Raw genomic sequence first — 17,634 nt, forward strand, 5'->3', positions numbered from 1 at the left:
AACTCAAATCGACTACACTTAAATCAGCATATTGTATTATGTGTTCTTGCATGAACCTCTCTTTTATGAACTAAATGTTCATAAACTAAATTGAACTTGTAGTTTCAAATTTGGTGCCTTTGAAACCCGAAGCTTTCTTAAAACAATACACCCATGAAAACCCGACGTTTTTCATGAAAACCATGTCTTAGAACTCGAATGTTGTAACCTTGATGCTTATGGATGATTCATTCCCATAGCATCATTCACAATCTTGTTCCTTCCAATTCTGTGGATTGTCGAACCATGACAAGTTCGATTTCCCTTATTTGGACGTTTCTAATAGAAACCACTTTATATGGGGTACAAGACATGAATCTCCACTTGGCTATCAAGAAGTTAAGAAACCATTGAAGCCAACAATGGCATGGAAAAGTTGAATAAGCCTCTGCCATGATTTTCATTCAAAGACTTATGCCTGAAGCATTACCCACAGAAGTACCTCCTGAACGAGGATTCCTTGGCTCTTTGGCTCGCTCATATGGACTATCTAATCATGAAAGACATTGCCTAAAGCACACCATGATTACGTCTATGAATGAGTACAATTCTAAAGTTTATAAATCCGATTAAATTTTGACTAGAGAATACTTTTCTTGTCCTTCCATGTTTCTAACCCGCTCCTGAAGCGGCAGTGTAGAAAGCAGAAGTTTACCAAATTCTGAGATCTGATTACTACCAAAAATGTGAGAGAAAGGTATAGACCCAACTTTGATTGGAGTCTACTGAATGGTATAGACTCAGTTCGGTTGGAGTCTACCGAACGGTATAGACTCAGTTCGGCTAGAGTCTACTGAATGGCTCAACCCAGTTCGATCAAAGCCTACCGAATGGTAGTGCCCTGCTTCGACAAGGTTGCATCGAAATGCATGCTCTGCTTCGGTAGAGGTGCACCAAACGGTATTGCTCTGCTTTGGCAGAGGCCTACCGAACAGACCTCTCCAGCTTCGGTTGGAGCCTACCGAATCCAATTTTGGGTCTATCTCTCTCACAATCGAATTTCGAGTTTGTTTTTACAACATATGGTAGAATCAGGGCATGCCAAGGTTTGGCATTATGCCTGAAGCGTGCTCCTTGGCACCTAAGACCTAAAACTTCAAGAATAAGGGATATTATTCCTAAACCTTAACCCTGCAGAATCTATTTCCGTCTTGATGGAATAGATCATTGGTTATGCATCTGTTCGTGCCTTTACCAATGTTGTTGAGGAGTACCATTCTTGTAGTCAATATGTGAAACTAATTTTGCTCCACCGAACTTTGTTGGAAGAGCAGAATTTTGACATGGATGACCTTGTTGCCCGAATTCCCTCAGTAAACCATTTACTTTGTGAACATTTTTCCATGTTCTTGTATTCAAGTTTTTTGTTTATTTTCGTTATGGATAATTTTATTGCTATTGTCCTCGAATACGAGTGAATTGAATCATGTTTCTTAAAACATGTGACCGAATTCAATTAAACTCCATGACAATGTCCATTTTCACTTTTGGGAAACGACCCACTAACTGAGCAATCTAATTGAAATCTGAATTCCGATATCAAAAGTCAAACTACAAACGCCCAACATGACCATAGAATCCAAGGGAGAAACTGCAGAGAAAGAAATAAAAAGACTTACGTCTATCTCCGGTATTGTAACCCCTAGCTTAGCAGACAAATTTTTCTTAAACACATTAAAGTTGGGAGCTAAGTCCTTTGCAACAGGGCCACCATTAACACCAAATTCATTAAACCTACATATACATATGTGCCATCAACACAAGGGAACGTGATATTGTTTTAAGTTTTAAACACATCAAAGTGCAACGAAATTTTTGACAATCTCAACAATAAGCCTACCAAAGTAGTGCATAATTCTTGCAATATAGCATACAAACAAATACACATCAAGGTTGTAAATAATATGTAAAAGTTAAAACAATAGCAAAACCAATGGGTAAAGCGCCCGAAGATACTGAAACTTAACAATATCAGGGCAGAAACCTCATGCGAGGAGGCTAACTTAATCTCAACATTGAAGACACTGAAATACCACATTTATAACGAGAAATGCATTACCCTTAACATATTATCTAGCTTGTCAAAAAGGCTAACAATCTTTTGAACCTTCTCTGTAGCATTGAGACCAGGATCTTTTAAAGCAGCAGCTTCAAATCCAGAAAGGGCCATTTCATAGTTTTCTAGATATCTGTTTACTTGAAACTAGAAACTTAATCTTATAATTGTACAAAACATGAGATATTGAGCAGTACTAAGGACCCAATCGGGTGGCATAATGTCTTTCTAAGACTCATGCAACCTATGTCAGTTCATACATCCTTCTCTTTACTTAACAAAAGAAGAAAATAATATATAATTTATCATTACTGTTTCCTATTATCTCCACTTGTATTAGTACAACTCTATCTTTAACCTATCTAGATGCTGATTCATAGAAAAGAAAGATTGAAGAATCATCATCTACTTGAGAAACTTATAAGTACTAATTCCAGACAAAACACGAGAAAAACTGAGCTTACAGTGGCACGGTTAAAATATAGGTCTGGATTGGTCTACATTCTTTCATCCTTTTCCTGATACGCAACATAAAACATTAGAACATCTTCTAACTGACAAAAGATCCATACTTACAAGAAATACGTCACATAGACAACTGACTCTGCGGTAGTTCTTACTTTAAGCACTTACGGCATTTTGGTATGCCTTCAAAGATTGTAGAAGTTTGAAATGGTCCTAAGCTCCGGACACAAAGAAACTTGTAAGACATGCATTTCCAAGATTGTCTGCCAATAAAGTTAGAAAAATTCAGTTAAACAGAATAAGCAATGATCTCCCAAAAATAACCAAAGAAATGAAACAAGGGATTAAGTGAATGAGTAGAAAATATTTATGCATGTACAAGATACCAGTCAAACTATGCTAATTGGAAGAAGGCTAGCAAACATCCAAGGTAAATGGCAAAGCAAACTAAGTGTTACATGCTATTCAACTTATCAAGTATAAATCTTACTCAAATCCGAAGAATATAGAACTTTTTGAGATGGTTGATTATGAGATCTTACACCATGAATTGCCATCCTTGACATCAAGAGTTATGGCTTCCTTGGCATGTTGAATGCTTTCATCAACAAGTTCTGCCTCATTGTCGGTACCTAGAAAAATGATGAAAATTAGGTAAGCATAATGATGCACACATCATAAAAAACAACAGGAAAAACAAGTTGAGAGACAAAACGGTTGCCTTGAGCCATTTTCCTTTCAAGCATCAAAAGTTAACAAAGTATTTGCCTGTTTAGACCCTGCCTCCAAACGCAATGTATGTATCAATCATAAAACTTATAGTACAATGAATCGAGAGGTCACTGCAATAAAACTACAAAAATCTAATCAAGAATAACCTTGCTTAGGGAAAGATTAAAGTAGTTCTTGGCTGAAGATAGATCTCATTTCTTCCAAATGCAGTTACCTAAACATAGCCAAGCATCTGCAAGAGATGGATTCAACTTAGCCTGCATCGTCGTTTAATCTATTTCAGGAAGTGAACTGAAAGCATTACAAACATGCTTAACAACAGGAAGTCACAATGCATTCTTATAGCTTTTGAGAGATGATCCTCTGCTTCTTTTCTATAATTCGGTAAAACATCTAGTATCTTTCCCCTCAGATATTCATATTTCGCATGTTGAGCCCAATGTAGTCCAAAATTGGAGCTTCAAAGTTGAAACGAGCATATCAACGAAAACCTACAAAAGAGAAAGGCACAAATCAGGTTTATAATATAATGGCACTTAGGTCAGCTTCAAATGGAATTAACAGAGATTAAAACAAAATGGGTAAATGGAAAAATTACCAAGAGGAGTGGAATCGAGGAGGTTGAGGGCAAGATCGGAATCGACGTTTAATTTGGAGATTTTGTCATTCGGGTCAGCTGGAAAGTAGGTGTCTCGGAGGAGGTAAAGAGCTTTGGCAGCTCTTACGGCTTTGGCCAGTGCGTCATCTTCCACTGCTCGACTGTTTATCGCTCAGACACAGTCACATGCAGAGCCAACTGTGAGAACGAGAAAGGACTCTTAACTCCAAGTTGTTCTTCGGAGGAAACTTAAACGATGTCGTCTGGGTGAGGATAGGGGAGATTGTGAGCTTGTGCTATGTGAAAATAAGCAGGAGGAGCACTCGGCTCTGAACATGAGCGAGATAGAGTGAGAGAAAGGGCGAGATGAGAGAGAGGGGAGAGAGACCGAGTGAGCCAGAGGGAAGAGAGAGACAGATGGGTGGGTAGCATCTGGACTCTTTTCCAACTAAACTGTAAAAAAACACCTATTTTTTTCAATTAAACCGCCAAAATTTTAACAATTGCGTGACGTAGTTATAAATTATGACGTCGCGCAAAGTGCTTTTGCGCAACGATCAAATTATGGCATTGTGCAAGGTATTTTTTTTTTAAATTATTATAAAATTTACTAAAAATTCACTTTACTCCCTTCAAACTAAATTTCTTTTACATAAAACCCACAATAATATATTTTTCTAAAAAAACCCAGAGCCAAACTACAATAATAAATTTAAAGCTACTTAATAAATATACATACCATTCAATTTCTTAAGTGTTATACATACAAAATAAATAAATTTAAATCTACTTAATAAATAAATAAATATATATACATACACACACACACCATTGAACTTGGCGGGGTACGAATTCTACAAAACTAATTTCAACAATCCAACCGTCAAACTTGTTTGCATATGCTTCAAGATCACATATGCAAAAAATCGCAAAAAACAAACATTCAGAGATCAAGTAACGGGACAAAACTTTTCGACGATTATAAACAAAAAATCACGATTTAAGGGTTATTTTAACTCCGATTTTGATTATTTTTTATAGCTACACTCCTTGATCCTATATGAATACGATGAATGAATTCGATCTTCAATTTAAAATATTTACACTAGTGGATACTACAAAATCTTATGTTATACTAAATGAAAGTATAAATAAACTCTTTAAGTGTTAGTGAATCTATTATTTTGATGAGATACGCATTCTACGAAACTATTTTCAATGATCTAACCGTCAAACTTATTTGTATATGCTTTGAGATTGCATACACCAAAAATCGAAAAAAAAGTAAACATTCAGATATCAAGTAATAGGACAAACCTTTTCGACGGCTATAAATGAAAAATCATGATTTAACGGTTATTTTAACTCCGATTTTGATGATTTTTTACAGCTACACTCTTTGATCCTATATGAATACAATAAACTAATTCGATCTTCAATTTAAAATATTTACACTAGTGGATACCACAAAATCTTATGTTATACTTAATGAAGGTATAAATATACTCTTAAATGTTAGTGAATCTATTGTTTTGATGGGATACGCATTCTACAAAACTAGTTTCAACGATCCAACCATCAAAATTATTTGTATATGCTTCAATATTGCAAACGCCAAAAAAAAAAAAAAAATAACATTCAGATATCAAGTAACGGGACAAACCTTTTCGACAGCTATAAACGAAAAATCATGATTTAACGGTTATTTTAACTCCGATTTTGATGATATTTTACAGCTACACTCCTTGATCCTATATGAATACAATAAACTAATTCGAACATCAATTTAGAATATTTACACTAGTGGATACCACAAAAACTGATGTTATACTTAATGAAAGTATAAATAAACTCCAAGTGTTGGTGAATCAATTGTTTTGATGGCAAAGGCATTGTATGAATCTAGCTTCAATGATCCAACCGTCAAACTTGTTTGTATATGCTTCGAGATTGCATATGCCAAAAATCACAAAAAAAAAAAAAACATTCAGAGATTATGTAACGGGACAAACCTTTTCGACGGTTATAAACAAAAAAGCACCATTTAACGGTAGTTTTCACTCTGATTTTGATGATTTTTTTACAGCTACACTCCTTGATCCTATATGAATACAATGAACTAATTCGATCATCAATTTAAAATATTTACACTAGTGGATATCACAAAATCTTATCTTATACTTAATGAAAGTATAAATAAACTCTTAAGTATTTGTGAATCTATTGTTTTGATGGGATATACATTGTACGAAACTAGTTTCAACGATCCAACCGTAAAAATTGTTTGTATATGCTTCATAAGCCAAAAATCACAAAAAACAAACATTCAAATATCAAGTAACGGGACAAACCTTTTCGACGGCTATAAACGAAAAATCACGATTTAACTGTTGTTTTAACTCCGATTTTAATGATTTTTTACAGCTACACTCTTCAACCTTATATGAATACAATGAACTAATTCGATCGTCAATTTAAAACATTTACACAAGTGAATATCACAAAAGAAAAAGGCAATGCAAGAACCCCAAAAGAAAAAGAAAAAAAAAAAAAAACTTTGCACGACGTAGGTGCACCTGTGTCGCGCAAAACAGCTTTGCGCGATGAAGACCTACGTTGAGCAAAGTTTTTTTTCCCCCCCTCCCCTTTTGCTTATGAATACAAAATAAATAAATTAAAATCTACTTATTAAATATATATACCATTGAACTTAATGGGATACGCATTCCACGAAATTAGTTTCAACGATCAAATAGTCAAACTTGTTTGTATATACTTCGAGATCACATATGCCAAAAATCGCAAAAACAAACATTCAGGGATCAAGTAACGAGACAAAACTTTTCGACGGTTATGAACTAAAAATCACGATTTAACAGTTATTTTAACTTCGATTTTGGATGATTTTTTACAGTTACACTCCTTGATCCTATATGAATACAATGAACAGATTCGATCGTCAATTTAAAATATCTACACAAGTGGATACCACAAAATCTTATGTTATACTTGATGAAAGTATAAATAAACACCAAGTGTTAGTGAATCTATTGTTTTGATGGGATATGCATTCTATGAAATTAGTATCAACGATAGAACCGTCAAACTTGTTTGTATATACTTCGAGATAGCATACGCCAAAAATTGTAACAAAAAACATTTAGTGATCAAGTAACAGGACAAAAGTTTTCGACAGTTATAAACGAAAAATCAGGATTTAACGATAGTTTTAACGCCAATTTTGATGATTTTTTACAGTTATACTCCTTGATCCAATATGAATACAATGAACTAATTTGATCGTCAATTTAAAATATTTACACAAGTGGATACCACAAAATCTTATGTTACACTTAATGAAAGTATAAGTAAACTCGAAGTGTTAGTGAATCTAAGGTTTTGATGGGAAACGCATTGCACGAAACTAGTTTTAACGATCCAAACGTCAAACTTGTTTGTATATACTTTGAGATCGCATACGCCAAAAATAGTAAAAAAAAATTATTCAGATATCAAGTAATGGAACAAACATTTTCGACGACTATAAACGAAAAATCACAATTTAACGATAGTTTTAACTCTGATTTTGATGATTTTTTTATAGCTACACTCCTTGATCCTATATGAATACAATGAACTAATTTGATCGTCAATTTAAAATATTTACACTAGTGGATATCACAAAATCTTATGTTATACTTAATGAAAGTATAAATAAACTCTAAGTATTAGTGAATCTATTGTTTTGATGGGATACGCATTGTATGAAACTAGTTTCAACGATCCAACCGTCAAACTTGTTTATATATGCTTCGAGATCGCATACGCCAAAAATCGCAAAACACAAATATTCAAATATCAAGTAATGGGACAAACCTTTTCCATGGCTATAAATGAAAAATCAAGATTTAACGGTTATTTTAACTCCGATTTTAATGATTTTTTTACAGCTACACTCTTTAACCCTATATGAATACAATGAACTAATTCGAAGACATTTACACAAGTGAATACCACAAAAGAAAAAGGCAATGCAATAACCCCAAAAGAAAAGCAAAAGAAAAAAAAAAAAACAAACTTTGCGCGACGTAGGTGCACATGCGTCGCGCAAAAACAGCTTTGTGTGATGTAGGTGTACCTACATCTCGCAAAGTTTTTATTTTTATTTTTATTTTTTATTTTATTTTTTAGTACAAAATAAATAAATTAAAATCTACTTAGTAAATATATATACCATTGAACTTGATGGGAAACACATTGTACAAAATTAGTTTCAACGATCCAACCGTTAAACTTGTTTGTATATATTTCGAGATCGCATTTGCCAAAAATTCCAAAAAACAAACATTCAAAGATCAAGTAACGGGACAAAACTTTTCAACGGTTACAAACGAATAATCACTATTTAACGGTAATATTAACTCCGATTTTGATAATTTTTTATAGCTACATTCCTTGACCCTATATGAATACAACGAATGAATTCGATCTTCAATGTAAAGTATTTACACTAGTAGATACCACAAAATCTTTATGTTATACTTAATGAAAGTATAAATAAACTCGAAGTGTTAGTGAAATTATCGTTTTGATGGTATACGCATTCTACGAAGCTAGTTTCAACAATCCAACTGTCAAACTTGTTTGTATATATTTCGAGATCGCATACGCCAAAAATCCAAAAAAACAAACATTCAGATATCAAGTAAGGGGACAAACATTTTCAACGGTTATAAATGAAAAATCACTATTTGAGTGTAGTTTTAACTCCGATTTTGATGAGTTTTTACAGCTACACTCCTTGACCCTATATGAATACAATGAATGAATTCGATATTCAATTTAAAATATTTACACTTGTAGATACCACAATATCTTTATGTTATACTTAATGAAAGTATAAATAAACTCTAAGTGTTAGTGAAATTATTGTTTTGATGGGATACACATTCTACGAAGCTAGTTTCAACGATCCAACCATCAAACTTGTTTGTATATCCATCGAGATTGCATAAGCCAAAAATCGTAAAAAAGCAAACATTCAGAGATCAAGTAACGGGACAAAACTTTTTGACGGTTATAAATAAAAAAATCACGATTTAATGGTAGTTTTAACTCCAATGTTGATGATGTTTTACAACTACACTCCTTGACCCTATATGAATACAATGAATAAATTCAATCTTCAATTTAAAATATTTAAGATAGTGGATACCACAAAATCTTTATGGATACCACAAAACAGCTTTGCGTGATGTAGGTACACCTGTGTCACGCAAAACAGCTTTGCGCGATGCCAGCCTTCGTCACGCAAAGGCTGTTTGCATGACGTTTTGTGTTTTGCGTCACGCAAACATACTTTGTGTGACGAAATTTGCTTCGTCGCGCAAGTTGATGTCGCACAAACGTGTTTTTGTACTAGTGATAGGTGAGCATGTGCTATGCACGTGAGTGTGTGAGTTGGATGAGTGAGTGCTCCTCCAATGGCTATAAGTCACCCTCCATTTCCATTTCTTGTAAGCATCAATTTAGTTACACCTAAATCGAATCCAAGGAGCTACGACTCTGAGTTTCTCTATCTCCATTCTTTCATCCTCTTCGAGCAAAGATCATCATCTCATTGATTTTCTGCTTGAACAAATATAGCTCTGATACCTCCATTACCACACACACATATCATAAAACACGAACATGGCCTCAAAGCCAGGTTCATTGCTTTAATCTGGGTGTGAATCTATGATTTCTGTGTTCTTCAGCGAATCGCTTTCATCGAGCTTCATCGTTGTAAAATCGTGTTTTAAAAACCTATAAAAATCGAAGATCCGAGTCTAATATAACTGGCTTAACGTATAAAAATCGAAGATCCGAGTCTAATATGACTGGATTAACGAGTTTTGAGCTTCACACTCCTGTTTTCAATGGTGAAAACTATGAATCCTAGAGAATCAGAATGCGAATCATCTTATGTCTCATGGACTTTGGGAGCTGTAGAAACTGGGTTTACCATCCTAGAATCATCTAAAGAAAGTGTTGTGGTAGTAGTTGATGAAAAGGAGAAGGGTGTGGCTATTGAAACTCCAACAAACTTTGGGAAAATTATAATGAAGGATGCTAAGGCTCTTGGTTGATCCAAGGAGCTGTGATCGGTCAAAATTTTCCCAAGATTTCCAATGAAGAAACCTTGGAGGGAGCTTGACACATCTTGCAACAAGAATTCATAGGTGATAAACAGGTTAGAAATGTGAAATTACAAAGGTTGTTCAAAGAATTTGAGTATACTAGGATGAGAGATGATTAATATTTATATGCATACCATACTAAACTGTTTGACATTATGAATTAAATGAGAGGCTTCGGTGAAGAATTATCTAGGGAGAGAGTTGTCCATAAATTGCTTATAAGTTTCCCTAGAAGTTATGATTCAATTTGTGATGTGATTGAGCATTCAAAAGATATTGAAACTCTTGAAATCCAAGAAGTTGTAGCTTCTTTGAAGGGTTATGAAGAAAGACTAAATATGCATGCTGAAAGCTTTACTAAGAAGGAATTTGCTAGTCTAAATGTTGGTTCTAAATTTCCAAAGCATAGTGGGTTCTCTGGTAATAAAAAATGAGGGAAGAATTGGAAGAACAAAGGGAAAAAGAGGGATAACAAAGCCAACTTTTCTCCTAAGCAGAATAATACTCATGATTCAAACAAAACAACTTGCAAACATTATGATAAGCTACACTATGGGGAGTGCTGGTTTGAAGGAAAACCTAAATGCACAAATTGCAATAGTGTTGGTCATGAAGCCATAAACTGCAGTGGAAACAAGATGGTGCAAAAGGCTAATTATGCAAATCAGGTTGATGAAATGAGAACTTTATTTTATGTTTGCAACTCTGTAACTTAGGTGAAGGTCAATAACACTTGGTATATTGATAGTGGTTGCAGTAAACAGGGAATGAGAATTTGCTTGTGAATGTGAACAGAAATCTGAATGCAAGAGTGAAAATGGGAATTAGAGAAATTGTGAGTCTAGCAGGAAAGGGCACACTTGTCATTAAATCCAAGTTAGGTAGAAAACACATACAAAAGATGATGCTGGTACCTGGTTTGGAGGAAAATCTCCTAAATGTAAGGCAAATGATGAAACATGGTTACTACCTGTTATTTGGTGGTGACACTGTTTGTAATTATGATAGTTGGAACTTGAATGGCTTGGTTGTTAATGTTTAAATGACAAGCAACATATGTTTCACTATAATTATGATGCTAGCTACATCACTGGCACTGAAAGCTGGCCTATCCCATTGCTCTTAGACTTGGCACAAGATGCTAGGTCACCTAAACACAAGGAGCCTGAAGTTACTTAGAAAACAAGAAATGCAAGAAATGGTTCATGGACTACCACTCTTGGAAGATTCTGAGAATATTTGTGAAGAGTGTATACTTGGCAAGCAACATAAAGATGAATTTTCAAGAGAACCAACCTGGAGAGCTAAATTCCCACTAGAACTGGTTCACCCAGACATTTGTGGTCTCATGCAAATTGCTTCAAATGCTGGAAATAGATACTTCATTTTATTCACAGATGATTGCACTAGGATGATATGGGTCAATTTTATGAGATACAAGTCTGAGGCATTTGAGTACTTTAAAAGGTTTAAATCAGTGACAGAATTGTAGTGTGGGCACACAATAAAGTGTCTAAGCAGTGAACATAGGTGGTGAGTTTATGTCTACTGAATTTAATGATTTCTGCAATGTCATTGGAATCCAAAGACAATTGACCATGTCATACACCCCACAGCAAAATGGTGTCAAAAAGGAAAAATAGAACTGTGGTGGAAATGGCAAAGACTGTGTTGCATAAGAAAGGTACACCAGATCAGTTTTGAGCAGAAGCTGTGCACACTGTAATGTAATTACTCAACAGATGTCATACTAAGTCTCTAGATAAGATTACTCATTTTGAAGTCTACAGTGGAAGAAAACTCGGAATTGCACACTTAAAGGTCTTTGGTTTAATATGCTATGTTCATGTTCCATTGAATCTGAGACACAAGCTTGAGTGTAAAAATCATAAGTGCATTTTTGTGGGATATAACACCAGTGAAAAAGGATACAGGATATTTGGTCTTATCATTAAGAAGATTATCTTACCCAAAGATGCAGTATTTCATGAAAATGGTAGCTGGAGTTGGGAAGCAAATTTTGAGAAGTATTACTGATATTCAGAAAATGAACCAGTTTAAACTCTAGAAGAACACGAAGAGTTGGTATCTTCTAGGATTGCTCCTGACACTCCACATGAAGAATTGAGTTTAAACATTGATTGTCCAAGTTCATAGGGGGACTTGAGTTTATCACAGAGCTATGACTTCACTCCAAATAAGTGGAGAACACTTAATGAAGTTCTGGCTTAGTGCAATGTATGCATTATAGAACCTAAGAATTATGAAATGGCAACTTAGGATGATTCTTGGAAGAATGCTATCCAAGCTGAGCTAGATATGATTGAAAATAATCATACATGGATGCTGGTTTATAGGCCCTCTAGTAAACCTGTCATAGGTGTGAAATGGGTGTACAATACTAAGTTGAACCTAGATTAGGCAATACAAAAGAACAAAGCTAGATTGGTTGCAAAAGGTTATTCATAGAAGTCAGGTATTGACTTTAATGAAACCTTTGCACCAGTTACCAGGTTAGACACCATAAGAACATTGATAACTCTTACAGCTTAAAAGGAATGATAACTATTTCAGTTGGATGTAAAGTCTACTTTTCTTAATGGTGTACTCAAGGAAGAGGTTTATGTTGATCAACCTTAGGGATTTGTCATTCAAGGTAAGGAGGATAAAGTGTACAAGTTGAATAAGGCATTATATGGCCTTAAGCAAACTCCAAGGGCTTGGTATGATGAAATTGATTCCTATTTTACTAAGGCTAGTTTTCAAAAGAGTCCGAGTGAAACCAACCTTATACACCAAGGTTGAAAACTCAGGAATTCTCATTGTCTTTCTATATGTTGATGACATTGTGTACACTGGAAGTAGTGTTACAACTCTTGAGGAGTTTAAAAATGACATGATGCAACATTATGAGATGATAGATTTGGGCTTGTTGCACTATTTGCTTGGTATGAGAGTTATACAAACAAACAAAAGCATTTTTATCCATCAGAAAAAGTATGCAATGAAGCTGTTGGAGACATTTGGCCTAAAAGACTGCAAATCTGTGGGAACCACTTGCAGCAAATGACAGGATATGCAAGAATGATGGAAGTGAGGTTGTAAATGAGTCTGAGTATAGAAAATTGCTAGGAAGTTTGTTACACCTTGCTGTTATTGACTAGACATTATGTTTGGTGCTAGTCTCTTGGCAAGATTTATGCATGATCTAACCAAGAAACACATGAGAACAACAAAAAAGGTACTGAGATACATTCAAGGTACTTTGGATTTTGGCATTGAATATATGAAGGGAAAATCTGCTCTTCTTATTGGATATTGTGATAGTGATTGGGTTGGCAATGATGATGACATCAGGGTATGCCTTTAATATGAGTTCAGGTGTGTTTTCTTGGGCTTTAATGAAGTAAAGGACAGTTGCACTATCTACTAGAGAGGCTGAATATGTGAGTGCAACAGAAGCAACTTCACCAGCTAAGTGGTTGAGGTCTGTTCTAAAAGACTTTGGGGAAGAAGTTGAACCTATATTGATAATGTGTGATAATACTTGAGCAATATCAATGGCCAAGAATTCAGTATTTCACCAAAAAAAAAAAAGAGGACATTAATAGGAAATTTCACTTCATCAGGGAAGAAATTTAAGAGAAGGAAATTGAGCTTGTTAACTGCAAATCCGGAGAACAAATGGTTGATATCTTAACCATGGCACTACCAAAGGAAAAGTTCAGCTACTTTAGAGAAATGTTGGGAGTCAAATTAGCTACTGGTTTAGAAGGGAGTGTTGGTGCTTAAGCTTCTGCAACTGCATTTAATCTAAGTTTCTTGTTTTTTCTTTCAATTTTGAAGTTTGTTCTTAGTTTGTAATGTATGGTTGAGATTAAAACAAAGCTAATAGGCTACATGTGTGCCACATGTCATAACAACTCAATTATAGGTGAGCATGTGCTGTGCATGTGAGTGTATGAGTTGGATGAGTGTGTGCGTCTCTAATGGCTATAACTCACCCTCAATTTCCATTTCTTGTAAGCATCAATTCAGTTACACCTGAATTGAATCCAAGGAGCTAAGACTTTGATTTTCTCACATCTCCATTCTTTCATGCTCTTCGAGCAGAGATCATTATTTCATTGATTTTCTGCTTGAAAAAAAAAAAAAAAAAAGCTCTAATACCTCGATTACCACACACGCATATCATAAAACACTAACACGAAGCTAAAGCAATGTCCTCCGTCGAGTGATCTTTCACCCTCTCTGTAATAATTAAGGAGTGACGGCGGATTGTAGCTAGTGGCGGCTCAGTCAAGGCAATTGAGGACTGATGCAGTGTGATTAGGTTTACATATACACCCTCAACTAACGGCTACTAATGGGTTTGCAGGTAGCCCAAAATGACCTGTTAAGTACACCACCCAAATGCTCATTTTAACGGGTGAATTGAATCGGGTTAACAGACATTTAGCTCTTTCCCTACACAAATCATGAGTCATTGAGAAGTTAACTGATGTTCAAACCATGGACATTCACTTTATATTGTTTCCTTGTGTTTAAACATGTGCATAACATACATTTCTGGTTTAAACCAATCATATTTTTCATATAATATAATCAATACATTGTATAACACTGCTTCTAGATATCTGCACTCAAATAATATAAATTTGAAGAAACATTTGAACATGGGTGCATGTATATGATCTTTCTCATGATGATACAACAATGTCCACACTTTACCAATACTCATTAACATCTGCTAAAATATTATTATAACAAGGATAAAATTTAGAAATTTTCTGCCGATTTGAAAAGAAATTGGTTGGTGGTGTCCTGTACCATGTGGCATGGGTATGTGTTTGTGTGTATGGGTGTGGAGAAAAATAAATCTAATGATTCAGTCAAACTTAGGAAAACTCCTCATTTGTTTGAGAATTGGCTATTTTCTTGGAGAGACAGTAAGCAATTGATTGGATGGTAATCATGGGATTGACACTAATAGCACTGGGAAGAACACTATCATCGTAAACGAATAAGCCTTCTGCTTCCGAGCTCTCCCCGTTCTCATCAACAACACCTTCTTTTGCATTGATTCCCATTCTACAGCTCCCCATCTGATGAGTTGATGAATAGGTTGTCCAATTCTCGACCAATGACTGCGGCCCTTCATCTGCAGTAACCATGTCGAAAAAAATCCTCTAGTTCCTTAGTATCAATCCCTTTACATTTGAGTCTCAGCCCATCACCGTGACGTGTGCCAACTTTACCTGCTCATGCTGCTATCAGAATCCTAAGTGACTGCCTTAGGCCTTTCTTCATGTTCTCCGTGTCTAAGGCAGAAAACTTATAGCTTACTTTTCCCCCATTCGTAACTACCCCAGAACCCTTATCTCCAATAATTGAAATCAAATGGGCAGTTCTTGAAAACTTCAGCATTCTATTCTTTATATTTTACCGAGACTCCCATGGGCACAAAGCAGAAAATGTTCCCAGCCCTAATGCCAGTGTTTCTATGATTGCTTTTGCCTTAGAGTTTGGTGATACCACTTTATGCACTGATGTAATTATTCCACCCTCATAGAACTCTAAATTTGAGTTAGGGAAGTGCCCCCAGGCCATTAAAACAGGGCGGAGATGAAGATTTCGACCAATATTGTTGTTTTTCAGTCCACTAGAGAGCATTAAAGGGGGTGTCAAAAGAGCTCCACAAGCTGAGACTGTAACTTTAGCCTCAATTTGCAGCCTCATTGTAATGCTATTGCTCAAAGCTTTTGCCATTACTCCTAAGCATTTCTTTTTCCTTTTATGTTTACTCTTGCCAGTTTCCAATACAAATTTCTCAGCTTTACATCCAGTTAAGATCACTGCACCATGATCCACTGTATCCACCAGCCATGTAGAATCAATCCCCTTTTTCTCTCATTTCCTGCAGCCCTAACCACAAGATCCATAGTAATGCTCTCCGAAGAATTTTGAGGCACAATATCAACTTCGAGGCCTAAATTCTCACACCCATTTCTTAGTACTTGATTTTGAAACCTTTCTTTTATACAATTCTCAGTAACATCAATTCTCTCACACCCATTATCTATTGCAGAAAGATACTTCTGTCCCCCAAAAAACTTGATTGTATGATCCTTATTCCATTCCTGAAGCACATTATCTGGTGTTTTAATGCAAGCTGACTAATTAACAGCAGAGCGACCACTAACCGTTGATCCGGCTTGAAGTATAATTTTTCCATCAGTAGTTACAAGAATGCCTCCTACTTTTGCTTCATACAGCTGATCGTGGGAAGAAGCTTCCAAAGAAGAGTAATCTAAATAAGTGAAGTAGTTTCCTTTTTCGAGAACGATGACCTTGTGGCATGAGCTTGCAAGAACAACAGCTGCAACACCTCATCCACAACCAGAACCAACAACTACATCATCACATTTGATGTTGTAAATGTTTTTTATGGAGTCATGTATAACTTGGAGGCCTTTCTGTTCAAGGGAATTCATAAGAATGGTATCAGTTTCAAGCATTGTTTCTATGATTCCTTTCTGAAGAGGTCTCTCTTGTTCTTGCGCTTTTGAAGGGTTCTTACGATCCTCCTGATCATCAGATTCTACATGGTATCCAATGGCTTGCCATATTGCGTTTTCTGCATTCTCATCGACCTGTGAGAAGAGATTAAAGATTGAAAAGTTTAGGGATTGTTTGGTATTCAATTTGAAACTAAATTATAGTTTTCAAGAATTATGAATGTTACTAAACTACATAGTATTCATTCCAAAAGAATACCAAACAGGGTTTTAAGCTATCTCAAATGTGTTGAAACTACTCTAAAATTAAATATGGGGATTTTGCCTAGCACAACTCATGGGATTTGAATCCATATATAATTACTGGAAAGTCTTGTTATTTTTTGTCATGTGTTTTGACATCAGTAGGTCAACATTAATATAACTCACCTATAGGAAAAACTATATACACAAGAACAATTAATGATCATATGCTTTTTCTCAAGTGGCATGGCATGAGTAGGGATAGGAGGATAAGGATTCAAATACAAACTTACACATGACCTCCATGAAATGAAAAGAAAAATAAATAACCATCCAAGAATTCTACAAGCTCACACATGATCAGTTGGTCTAGTTCTTTTTATAATACAAGTCTTCATTTAGTTGGAGGAGGTCTTATGTATGACACATGAAAATACGAAGATAATATATATACAAATATATATATGGACGGATCCGTGGCACCACTTTTTTCACAAACTTTTGACACAAGTTTATGTGGGTTCCACTCTGGAATGTATTTTAGCGATTTGAACCTTCTCTTTTTTAGAAAATCATTCATCGATCATTTGTAGTGAAGAAAATGGACGAATACAGAAAGAAATCCTAAACCCTTAATCCAAAAGTCATATGATTTCAGATTTGGTAATTTTTGGTATAGATGATTTTCGAGGGAGGATCTAAAAGATAGACGGTTAGGATCGTTGAAATAAATTACAGAGTGGGCCACCTAAAAACTTGTGTCAAAAGTTGTGTGGAAAAAATTGGTGTCACGGATACACCCTA

At 35.2% G+C, this 17,634-nt stretch overlaps 2 pseudogenes; both read right to left on the bottom strand.

Annotated features, from left to right (window-relative positions):
• Positions 1–862: 862 nt before the first annotated feature.
• On the bottom strand, positions 863–14,086 carry LOC137732754 (uncharacterized; annotated as a pseudogene).
• An 881-nt stretch (positions 14,087–14,967) lies between these two features.
• Positions 14,968–17,163, bottom strand: LOC137732755 (long-chain-alcohol oxidase FAO1-like; annotated as a pseudogene).
• Between the last annotated feature and the right edge of the window lie 471 nt (positions 17,164–17,634).

The sequence above is a fragment of the Pyrus communis genome, chromosome 4, assembly GCF_963583255.1.
Source record: "Pyrus communis chromosome 4, drPyrComm1.1, whole genome shotgun sequence".
Taxonomy (NCBI): domain Eukaryota; kingdom Viridiplantae; phylum Streptophyta; class Magnoliopsida; order Rosales; family Rosaceae; genus Pyrus; species Pyrus communis.